A 12,272-nucleotide genomic window follows, 5' to 3' on the forward strand; every position below is an offset into this window, starting at 1 on the left:
TCTCTCTCTCTCTCTCTTCAGTGGCTAGTCGTTATGTTGGTATCACAATAAGAACATTAGCCACAGTAAAATCATTGAATGCTTCTCGAGTCAAATGGCTCGAAAATCGTGCGGTGTTAAATATTCGATTTCCGCAGAAAGCCCATACGATGAGTGTGCACGCGCGTCTCTCGTCGACAAGAACACATTTGTCATTTCATTAATGGTTGTATTCCGTCTATAGGTTTTCCGTCAGATGCAAGCCGCTGCGGGTTGACGTATTTTCGTGGCCTCCGTTTAATCGCTCTTCGACCGAGTTACGTTTCCCAGATAATGGTTGAGGCCTCCGGGCTTTCGAGAAATTAGGCGGCTCTTATTAATGGCTCTTACAACGCTCTACGATTCAATACCCTTTATTCGTGTATTTACATATACGAATACATAGATATCTATATCTATGATTAAAATAAAATTAGAATGTCTACGCATAAAATACTTCCATATTGATATTCTTCGTAATATGATTATATTTTTAGATAAATAAATTATTTATTTAAAATTTATAGTTTTCATTTCAATCAACAGAGAAAGTACACTAACGTTCATAAGTTCGGGACAACAGAAATTTTGTTGCATGAGCAGTTATGCGGGGGCTACAATAGAAATCGAATAGCGGTCGTAAGTCTTAAGTAGAAAATTAACCAATCACAGTCGAATACAAGAAGAATAATCTACTATGATTGGTTAACTTTCTATAACTCAAGACCGCGCTACGACTTTTAGTATAGACCTCGTATACAGTTAAAAAAATTTTGAAAAGAATGCAAATAAAAAAAATTAAAACAAAAACTTTTTTATTTTTTTCTGTAAACTGGATCTTTAATATTGAAATTAAAAATATTTTATTAAATTTTTGAGTTTTTGCATAAAAAATTTGATATCATTGTAAAAAATTATCGTATCAATTTTTAAAAAAATTAAATAGTAAATTTACAGCTTCACACTTCTTTAACGTTCTTGAAAACTTCTCTATAATTTTTTTCACCTTGATAGTTAATATTCCGTAAAAAGAAAATCGTAGGCGTTCCCGAATTTATAAATGATAATAGGTATATGTATAAGCTATTGAATGGTTCAATATAAATGAGACTTCTTTTTATGTAAATACAAATCACAATATTGGTAGATGTACTATTACGCTGACAATGAGTAACAGGAGATAGAGAGTGTCTGTTAATGCTCTACATAGTTGTGGATTCTCGACAGTTATTTCTGTAATCGTTGTTGTAATGATCCGAACAAATAGTACCAAGTGTCATTGGACAACGCGTTGTTCATGCATTGATCAAGTTTCATTGTTGATCAAGTTTCTTACAAACGAAAATGTTAAAACCATCAAAATTTTGCGTAAATTGCGTACATAATTCAGAGAAGAAAAGCTATCGAAGGCGCAAATATGCAACAATATTCTCCCTTCAATTTATTGCGTTTGATTCATGACACGATCCAATTTAATGATACCATAATGTATTAATTACTTCTTTATTTTAACAATAATAATGTTTCGATAACGCGATATGCTACTATTTCTTCACTATCGTGTCGATATTATTCCTACGACCTACTGAGCTTCGCTTTCCAATTAAAAAAGTTTTCGCTTTAATCGGATAAAATATTTTTACAAGCTTTCAGCTTTTCCGCAAAACAAAAACTTTTAATTTTTCCTCAGTTCCATAATATTTACGTATTTTCTCATTATTCAGCTGTTTTTATAACAATGAGTTGCTGCAATGTTATTGGCTTATATTAGAAAAGATAATATATTTAGAAATAATCTGTTTATAAGAGAGTAAATGATCTCATGTGTGTGTGTGTGTGTGTCTGCAGAAGTGATATTGAGCCTTTCATTAAATAAAAAAAACTTTTTTCTCGGTTCTATAATATACGTATTTTTCCATTATCATAGTAATAGAATCATATTTTCCTACATTATAGTTGTCTTTATAATATCATTCCATCCCAGCAAACACTTACGTGTAAACATACCTATTAGTTGTAATGTCTCACTCAATAATATAGTAATTGTAATATAACACGTTTCGTATTACAGCTATATTGTTGAGCAAGAAATTACACCAACAGATGTGTTACATGTAACTTTGCTGGAACGAAATACGATGTTATTTATTTATTTATTAGAAGAGATACTTATAATACAAATAATCTGTATGTTTTTATATATACTCGTAAGTACATTAATAGCTTGTATATGTCTCCATAAATCCGACATCTGTTTATCTAGATTCTAGATTAATAGAGATAATATTTTTTAATATTTATTATTTAAAAAAAAATATATATATAAGTCTATTTAATCTGTACACAATGTAAAGCACAACAAACAGGTGTAAATCTTAGCCGAACATTTGTTTCAATAATTTTCCTTGAATGTAAAAGTCATTGAATTTATCGCATTTACATGGTCTTTTACTTCCAAAACATTTCGACTTTAAGGTTTTCAAAAAATTTGTACTAAGATACACTTAATAATTTATTGTATTAAAAATATTAATAAACTTGTTAGTTTGTTTGCAATTTTTTGTCTGCTTATATTCAGTGACCTGAATCGACAAAGATTGATTTTAATCTAATATATTATATAAGTAAATTTGAGTTATTTGATTGGCTAAAAACTAGGCTATTAAATTGTCTGTTATTTTCATCCGATGAGATATGTGTAATTATGAGAAAATTGCCGAGACGTATTTTAGTCAACCGAGACAGCGTCAAAGATATCACAGGAGTAATACCGATGAATATTTTTCGCTGCCAAGTTTGCCCAAGCATTATTCGCAGCTATCGATCATACGAATCGTCCCGAGTATCCATCGGCGTAACGTCCTTCCGACCCGCGTCCTTCCTTTTCTGCTTGTCGTCGGGATGCCCATCGATAGAAATCGCGATCCTGGCCGTGTTCCAGAATAGCCGTGGAATTTGTCAATTCGTCCCATTCGATCACCGCCCCCCGCCTTTCGACTTACAGCTTCTTCCCTCCGCTCTTCCTTTTCGTTGTCTTGAGTACCACTGTCCTTTCGCCTATCCACTTGCTCCTTCGATTCTTTACCGAGTTTCAAGTCTTTTTCTCCTTCCTCTCCACAAATATCCCTTCAACTTCTTCAACATTTCTCCTTTTTCATCTTTTTATTTCCATCCTCTTTTTCTTTTTCAGTTTTTCCGTTTTCACCTTTTCTTTTCATATCGATTTGTCGATCTAATTTCGCACATTTTCTAAGGTTCTTTTTTTCTTTGCCGACCGACACACCGCAGATCTTCCTTTCGGTTGACTCGCAAAAAATCACGAAGATCCTAAGATTTCCTTTATCTATCTTAATCCCGGCATTCGTTTCAACAGCTCACTGAGAGAGAACCCAGCATTTTTCAATGAAATACCACAGGTACGCCAATGAAACGTCAGACTGTGCCGATGGCAGACGTCAGCCTTGTTGAGAATGTTCTACGGGGGTTCAATGATTACCGAGGAGTTTCTTGATCATGCGAGAGACCTCTCCTTTTCATCCTTCCTTATTTCATCGACGATTTTTTAACTTTTGAGTAGAGAAAAAGGCTTCGACGACTACCTAACTTTTAACAAGAATCACCACAACTTGATTTTATTTTTCGGAGATAATATCGAGATAATGTATTTAAAAGGATGCCTCTTAGATGTTCGATATTTCGATATTTCTACGTACGATTAATTAAGTCTATAAAGAACTAAAATGTAAGTGAGCAAATCACTCACCGAATTATATTATATATGTCATAAAAAGTATAAAACTCCTTAAAGTATTCAAAATGAAATAAAGACAGAAAGAATAAAAATATTAATTCTTTAAATAAAAGAATAGTCATGTTTCTAAATATTTATTCATCTAGATTATATTACAGATTGACAGAGATGAATATTTTAACTATTTATTATTAATATTAAAAAGTGACGTCATCTCGTTAAAGAAATAAAAGTCTAAAAACAAAAAATTCAAAATTACTTCAATAATATATTTTTTCAATAATAAATAAAAATCTGTTTAATAGAAAGCGAATTTTTTTTCAAGTTATCTCGATATATTGCAGTACTACACTGAAAAAAGAGTTTGATAATAACTATCAAATGTTTAGTCAAATAATACTAATTAAACATAATTTTACCTTTACAAATATTTAGTAAATATTATCAAATGGTATTGTCAATGGTCATACTCATTAAATGTTTGTAAAAGTAAAATTATGTTTAATTACATTAACCAAATATTTAATTATCATTATTTAACTAAACATTTGATAATTATTGTCAAACTCTTTTTTCAGTGTATTTCCATTGTAAGGACAAAATAACTTCATATGTCGATCACAGCTCAAAATATATAGGATATATGTTATGACAATTCATGACAAAACACCACAGTCGCCACGTCGATCTATTCGCCGTTGTTGAGCTCTGTTCCTCATTGCTACTTCGATTCATGCCCGTTGGATACATTTCCTGTATGCGGCAGGGTGTCCGCCAACCTCCGGTGGCAAAGGGGCAGAACTTCCTATTGGCCACTTCCTATCCCGCTAGTTCAGCGTTAGGAATTCCAATTCCCGGTGCTTGTCCCTCGGCTGACCACAAACCAGGACCTTAAATTTAATCTTTCGATTTGAAATCGAAAGTCCTGGTTGTGAGAACTAAGCACTTTGTCCAATATTACAGAGTAGCCAAAAATATTCGAGACATTTTATTTTTATATTATGTGTTTTTAAATTAATTATTAACAACAGCAATGCCAAATACTTCTTATAACTAAAAATATAAAATAGGGCGTAAAGCCAAATTAATTTAACGAATTATTTAATTCATATAATAATATAAGTTTAGACGTTTCCTTGTTATTTTTATTAGTTTTATCCTTTGACTTTCTATTCCAACGACATTATCCTATTTATTTTTGCAATGATACGTGTACAATTTTGACAGCTGCAAACTATCTTATTTTATTACTCCAAATATATTTTATAATAAATTGACGCAGAGGATATTTACACATGGACAGATCACAAATTTTTATTTTATTTTTGACAAAGTATATATGACTTTTATATTTGTATTAGATTTTAATATTTTTGATAGGGTTAATAAGTATTTGAATTTTTAAACAATGTTAATTTTTATACTTTTATCAGGATCAAAGATAAAACACATACAAAAATAAATGTTCAAATTTAACGCATTGAATCCATGATTTTCAACAATATGAAAATTGTATAAGAACAATGTTAATTTAAATTTAAGTAAAATAATTGTATCATTGAAAATGACTCGATCGGAAAGTTCACACATTTCGGAGTCGAAATGTCTGAACTTGTATTATTATATGAATTAAATAATTCGTTAAATTAATTTGGCTCTACGCCCTATTTATATTATTATATTGTTTTATACATATTGAGCCTTTTCATTATTTTTTTATATTCTTAAAAAATATTAATTTAAACATGTGTACTTTGTATTTATTGCATAAAATACTTTATACAATATATATGATATCATATTATTTGTTAATTATTAATGAGTAAAAAATGTTATTAAATTATAAAACATATTATAAAATATATTCTTATAATAAAAAAATTTTTCTTGAAAAACATGTATATCTTAAGCATCTTGTTATGACGTGTTTAAACAATTTATTTTTAATGCACGAAACAAGACAGTCGTCATAATGACAAATAGTATGCTTAATTTGTGATATACTTAGTAGAAATAACAGAAAGAAGTTGTTGATGATGTCACAGAAAAGACCAGAAAAGATTTAAGATTAGAGAGAACTCTATGATTTATGCTTCAATATATATACATATATATCCCACTGCTACATTCTTCGCAGCGCGATATTATTATAAATCTAGAAACATTCAACTGTGATTTATTGCTTCACTATTCGTTCTCTTTATTATTTACTATTGTTAAATGATTTTTTGGAAGAAATTAATTAAAAATGTATAAATATATATTTATATTATTTTTAACGCATAATTATATATATATAAAAAGTAATTAACATTTATAAATGCCAGTTTAACACGGAATTTTTTGTATTTGTTACAAAATCTAAGGACCACAGGTGTACAAGTTTTGAAATTTTTTTGTATACGTAACACTAATAAAGTTAAGAAAATGGTGATTATAGGGTCCAAATCGCAGGTCATAAATTGAAGCAGCTTTTCGATATGTGGGTTATATTTTCCAAATATATTGGGTAGTACCTTACACGGTACTACGATCACGTACTAGAATTTAGTATCGTTTGCTCTCTACGACTTTGTGGTAGGAATCTGAAGTCGTCGACAGAAGAATCGAATTGCCACGAGAGCCACGTTTCGGAAAGGAAACATCGTTCTCTATTACTTTATTTTGCCCCGAGCTTGAATTATTCTTAGTTTTTGGTGACTCGTATTTTTGATGGTAAAAAAATACATCAATCCTTAAATATCTTTTTCTTAATTTGCGAAAATTTTCTAATATACTTTGATGATTAGAACTATTTATGGAATCTATCTGAAACTATAAAATTATTAAAAATACATTCTGATTTTTCAATAATTAATAAGTTTCTACGAAATAATATACCAGCTTCACACACATGCAAAATAAGTAATAGAAATTAGATACTTATTTCGAAATACATAAACAGTGATTGTTTTCTAAGCAAATCCCTTCTCCTCTTTAAGATAAAATTTTTTTCGCATTCTCATAAATTTTTTTTCGGAATTCTTGTATAGAAAATAATTTTAAAAAAAGCAATTTCATGTTAAAAATTTTCATTTCTGGATTTTGATTTTCTTTTATTTAATTATTCTCTACATAAACTTTCACAAAGAAAAAAATTAATTATTTCAATTAATTTTGAAACAAAGTAATTAACTATTCAATAATAATTCAATTATATAATAATTCAATAATAATCAATTATGTCTTATTGTTAGGCTGATATTTGTCCGTTGTTATTATTAAACGATTAAATATCAGAAAATATTTTATCGTTTTCAATTAATTAAGAATTAATGCAAATTTTTTTAAATCAATTATATTTTATTTCATTTTAATAACATTTTTAACAATATGTCCATATTATTACCAACAATCCATTGAAAACATATGCAATAACAATTTAACAATGTGAATGCAGTTCGTACCTCTTTCAAAATTAGATTAAAATCAATTAATCAAGACGACATTTTATCGTGATTACGAAATTAAAGTCGCGGTAGAGACGCCAGAATGGAACGGAGACTCCATGTAATTGGCTTAAGGACATTCGGTTTGGAAATTCAGGCCCTGAGAGCGTATCTTAATGACCCAAACATTGCGCGGTTCTGAGTTGATTAGCGACGGAGGTATTCGGGGCCGGGTGGCATTTTAATTGGTCCCACCTAACCTTCGCCTTCGTACTCGTCTCAAGCTCGCTACTCAAGCTAGACTAGACACGAAAGAGAAATTACCGGATTATGTCACTGAGCCACAAGGCACGGCTGTATCTTACCGCGGAACGATTTCTCATGTGAAGCTACGTCTCTGGAAATGTTCGAGGGAATGTCGTGTGCCTTTAACAGATCGTGAAATAAGATTCCCTCGAGCACAGACCTCTAATCGAAGGCTCGGTCTTTACTCGCAGTAAATACTCTCTCTCTCTCTCTCTTCGATAAGAACCTCTGTTATTGATTGATTTAAAATTTACTTATATAATATATACATATATATATATGTGTGTAGTAAATTTCTCTCTTTAATTACAAATTTGTTCAGATATATATGAAAAAGTCGATTGTTTATAATTATTAAAAATATAATATTTAAATCTCCCTTTTTTGTAAAGTACATTATGGAATGTAACGCAATACAATTTTCATTATAAATCTTATAATCGTGATCGTTAATAAATATGTAATTTATTTTAGCGTTTATTTTTTCAAAGGGAACGGCAAAATTTGTAGTTCATTAAAAGCAGAGTATTAACACGTAGTAAATACCGAAATTTATAAACTACAAATAAGATTTTATTATCCTTCAAATCACTTTTTGTACATATATCAGATAGATAAAATTAGTGAAATCAATCTCATTCATTTATACGTATTGATTTTAGTTAGTAAATTATGTACAGACATGCACATACAAAAATAATTTATTCAATTCGTTATATAAATTGCCTAATTCTTGATTCAGTAAATTTAATTACACTCTGACAATTGGTTAAAAGTAAAATTATTAAAACATGGTTTAGTTAAAATCAAGTTTTAACGAAAAAATTGTGTTTCAGTTAGTTAAATTTATATAATATTAAAATAATTTTATAAAATAAAGTTAAGTTCTCGTAAAGGTATTCATTTACTACAATTCTAATTAAATTTCTGGATTATGTATATATTATACATTTTATACTTTATCCAATTTTATTTTTGAATTATTTTTATTACATGCGAACATTGCAAAAAGGATAATTTTAAACAACTAAGTACAAAATTCTAACATTGTGTAAAATGATAATTTTATATTCATATCTTACAATTAATACGCTTATTACATATTAATTATAGCTATAATAATGTATAAATAACAAAATCATTAAAAAATTAATCTTGTTTTTTATAAAAAATATTATTTTATAAAAAAAATTATGTAATATTACACACACACATTTGACATTTTCTTTGCGACTAATTTTTTCTATAAGTTCCTGTTAACATTAATTTGTTGCCAAAAGTGATAATATTTTTTATATCTTAATCGCTACATAATAATCCAGTACATAAATCGAAACTTGTATAAGACTTATTGGCAAAACAAATATTATATAGCTTTATAAGTGTACTCGCCGGATTTAACATTCTGTGACTCTTTCCATCTCCATAAACTTAATAATGCAAATAATATGCAAAAGACTTCAACTGACATTATAAGATCCATTTCAAAATTTGATTATGAGACGTGCTACAAAAATTCTTACAACCCTTTCCAACGTACATTGACTAACAAAGAATATCTATATATTTCATATAAAAAAATAATCAAACAAATTTTAAGATTGTTTACTTTTAGGATTTACTTCCAGGATTAATTGCAAAGGGTGTCATATGTAATATATTAAAATCAAATCATTTTGTAATTTATTAATGCTTGAAGTAATATACGTTCACATTTTATAACTTCATTTTTTAGGACAAACACATTTCAGAATTTAATTCAGTAATAATCTTAGTTACGCGCCAAATCGCTTGAATACGTTAATGACGACATTAATCGGCAGACTCAATTCGATCAATACCAAAGCATGAAATTCCTGTGACTGATATTGTTCCTAATGCCATTGTCACAATACCGTTTATCTCGTACTTTAGTCAATGCAAATTGCCTATATGAATGCTTCGAGTAAGATGACCGCTTTAGAACTTCATTTTCGCGTAATATTAGCTTGTCACGCGCTAAATATTAGCTTGCACATGGAGCTATTTCCGTACACAAGATGATCTTTAAATAATTAAAACCTGCTAATTTTATCCTCAAATTACAATCATTTTTATTTATTACTTAAAAACACATTGGAAATAAAAATAAATAAAAGTATATTGTTGAATCATATTAATAAGAAGTAATATTGTAGCTCGACTTATATATACTATTAATTAATTATTTGAGCAAATACAGCAATTAGCAGATAATTAGTAATAAAGTTCAATAATCTAAATACAATAACAAGATAACCTAAATTTTAGCTAAAAGGAAAAAACATGTGAAATATATCATTTTCTAAAAAAAAGAAATTATATATAGTACTTTTAATATGATAACTAATATATTTTCCAATAATAATAGATTATTTTATATAGTACATTTTAAAAAATGTATATAAATAAGAGTCAAGAAATTAAATTATAAAATGTCAAATTTAAAAAAAAAAAATAAATAAATATATATATAATATCATTTCCTTACAAATAAATGTTGTACATAAAATTGACATTACATGTTTCGGCTACTACATCGAGCCATCTTCAGATGTTTCTTCTTATAAATCTGGATAAATCGCATCGAACATGCAAGACAGTAGTTCTCTGATGAATTACAAAATTGAAAACGATCGTTCTCAAGCAGTTGGTAAACTAGTACATTTTATATGTGCATTGAACTTTCCCACTTTATAAACTTCTTTTCGGTCAAGATTGCTTCCCATTCAATTCGATTTCAGAATTTTTTAAACCCTTACAACGCTATAAGAAGAAAAACTTATGAAATATTCAAATTTCTCTCTGAATACGTATAGTCTCAATATTGAACGGACTAAAATCTATCTATGCGAATAGCTCGTAGCATAGCAAAAGCCCAACGTCACAAGCGCGAAATCGCGTTGCTATCGCGGCCACCCTCCGTGCCGCAAAGTCGTCCGTCTTACGCGAGTGCCTTATTATGCTCGTCCGAGGTTAACGCCGTTCTTATCCGCGCACGTGAGCCTCGGGTCAGGAAGCATTAGACGCGCTTTAGCAGATGTGAGCCCGTCGCAGCCGCTCGGAATAAAGCTCGTAAATGGACGAAAAAAGTGGTCGCACGATAACGCGCGCTCCTTTCCCGTCGAGGTGCATTCACTGCCCCCTCGGCCATCCCGCCGTCAACCCTTCTCGTTCCATTTCCATGTCGCCGTCACATTAGGCTACTGGCATTTCTATTTCCACGAAACGTGCATCCGGGTCGTCGTCATAGTCACCGTCATCGTCGTTTACACGAGGTCTTTAATAGCATACGACGACACGTTGAATAAAGATTGCGCCTACATGCAGTAAACGGCGTTGTTTAATCTTACGGTATTGCGCTTTCGTCATTCACATGGCTGTCAGGCCGCCGATGAAAGAAACCACGCTATTGGTAGTAACGCCGGAATATATACGTTCGTATCTTTTGTGGTCCATTCGACGTGTTGGTAGAAAACGAAATATAATAAATTCGATATTCCACGAGACACGAGAGTCTCCTGCTGAGGTGACGTGAATAAAAATCGAAAAACTAAGTTTCTATACAATTCTTATACTTCATAAGTTTTCTAAGATACTGAAAAAGTTTACATTTTATTCAGACGGAACTTGGTATCTTTGTTCTAAATATTACAAATCAAAGAAATACGAATATTAGATAACAAGCGTGAAATGATAACAAATCACCAAGTGAAAAGAGAACTTGCTTTCAATTTTCTTCATTTAGCGATTAAAATCATTTCGAGAGATTAATTCCGAAGAAACGTAACTCGCGAAATTGAAGCGATACCATTGCAACAGCAATGAGTGCACTCGCGAGGAATGAAGCGCTGGCACGGCTAAGGAAGATCAAAGATGCGTTTTCGAGATTATGACAGGCGCACGAAAGATTAAGATTTCTTGTACTGAGTTTATATTTGAAAAGAAGTGGCTTCCGAACGAAGGCAAGCTGTTGAAAGCAGCGTATATTATATCTGCGAGAAGGGTGGAGATAAACGCGCTGCTTTCGTATTTCTTCTTATCTCTCATTCTCTTATCGGCGTCTGTTCATCTTCAGAATACAAATCTCACTGTGAGAAAACATCGCCCTTCCTTGCGAGAAAGACCGTCCTTTTTTTTTTCGCCGTCTTCGCAAACGCGCGAGTTTCGTTATGGATCATCGAAAAAGAAGTACAATGCACATTGTGCATTGTCAAAGTATCAAAAGATTTGTGCCACCGTCAGCTATATCAAAACGGACGTAGCAAGCTCGGGACTGTTCTCGCTTAACGTTTCTAAAAGTGCATTGATCCTGTCAGCCAAATACAAAACCGTTTCCCCTGTTTCTTACGAAAAGATACGTGATCTGATTTCTCAAAACGACTTTAATATTACGTCGAATTTTCAGGATTCTAGTTGTTTTGTATCTTGCGAAAAACTCGAGGATGATTATATCTTTTTCTGAAGTGCTCAGTTTCTCGTATTCTTCAGCTTTTCATTTTATTTTCTTGTACTTTACATAAAGTTCTTTAATAATCTTTTACTACAAAACGATTATTTTTTCTTTGTTTTAATAAAAGAATTGTGTCGTAAATTATTTGTATGCGCGCAACGTGCTTTAATACTTGGCAACTATATATTATATTAATAACTTTAGAGATTCCAAAAGTCTTTTATTTTCAATAGATGTAATACAATCAAGTTATAATTTTTTAATATTATTTTTACACAAACATATTTGTATATGACTG

The 12,272-nt window shown here is 30.4% G+C and overlaps 1 protein-coding gene across 1 annotated transcript in view; it reads right to left on the reverse strand.

The window, feature by feature from the left end:
* Window positions 1-12,272, reverse strand: part of LOC108780680 (uncharacterized) — a 40,718-nt gene that overhangs the window by 864 nt on the left and 27,582 nt on the right. The window lies entirely within an intron of this gene.

Source organism: Cyphomyrmex costatus, unplaced genomic scaffold (genome assembly GCF_001594065.2).
Source record: "Cyphomyrmex costatus isolate MS0001 unplaced genomic scaffold, Ccosl1.0 scaffold123, whole genome shotgun sequence".
Classification (NCBI taxonomy): Eukaryota; Metazoa; Arthropoda; class Insecta; order Hymenoptera; family Formicidae; genus Cyphomyrmex; species Cyphomyrmex costatus.